The sequence below is a fragment of the Myotis davidii genome, unplaced genomic scaffold (genome assembly GCF_000327345.1).
Source record: "Myotis davidii unplaced genomic scaffold, ASM32734v1 scaffold496, whole genome shotgun sequence".
NCBI classification, from domain to species: Eukaryota; Metazoa; Chordata; class Mammalia; order Chiroptera; family Vespertilionidae; genus Myotis; species Myotis davidii.
In genome coordinates, this window is record NW_006289398.1 from 4885934 (window position 1) to 4886710 (window position 777).

General features: G+C 62.5%; 1 protein-coding gene across 1 annotated transcript in view; it reads left to right on the forward strand.

The window, feature by feature from the left end:
- ISL1 (ISL LIM homeobox 1) overlaps window positions 1–777 on the forward strand; it is a 14189-nt gene that overhangs the window by 8076 nt on the left and 5336 nt on the right. The window lies entirely within an intron of this gene.

Here is a 777-nt window from a genome sequence, read left to right on the forward strand (position 1 = left end):
ACGCCCGGGCAGCGCTTCCGTTCACCTTGGCCTTCGGGCCGCGGCTTCCCGAAAACGACCCGGCTCCCGCCCGGTACTCGCCCCGCCGCTGCCTAAGGAGGGGGGCGGACCCCGGCCGCCCCGGCCTCTCCTCCGACCCCTCCTCCGACCCAGCGAGGGCAGTTCGGTGCCTGAAGTCACCGGGCTCCTCAAATCCCTCTGCTGCCCCCTGCGCCGAAGCCTCTTAACAATGTATTTTCATCCTTTTGTGGGGAAATGCGCATGAGAAGATAGAATAACTGCAGGCCCGTGCGCGGGGCTGTAATTTAAAACTGTCAACAAACTAATCGGCAGTAATTGCCTTTTAAAGGGCGCCTGCCCCTTTAAACCATGCCTTCTGAGGGACCCGGTGAGAATCTCCCCTCTGGGCTGGTGGCTGTAACACCGAATTGACCCCGTGGGTGTTGCCCTGACCCCTGGGGGTCCTGGAGGTGTGGGATTTGGGCCCCACAGGTCGGGGAGCCTTTTCCCAGGAAGGGGAGTGAAACAGCCCGGTCGCCTGGCCAGGAGCGGTGGAGGTGGGGGGCGGGGAGGTGTTCAAAGGCAGACACTGTTTCCAAGCCTGCCTTCCGGTCATGAACAGATCTGCCCGCTGCATTTTTAAAGTATCGATTCCCTCTAAACCTGGCGGAGAGAGCTGCACTCACCCCTCTGCTGGCTGGCAGCCGGGAGAGGTCTGCAGGGGATGTGCGACGTGCTGGGCCGGGGACAGAGCCAGAGGGGGCAGCTCCTGCTCAG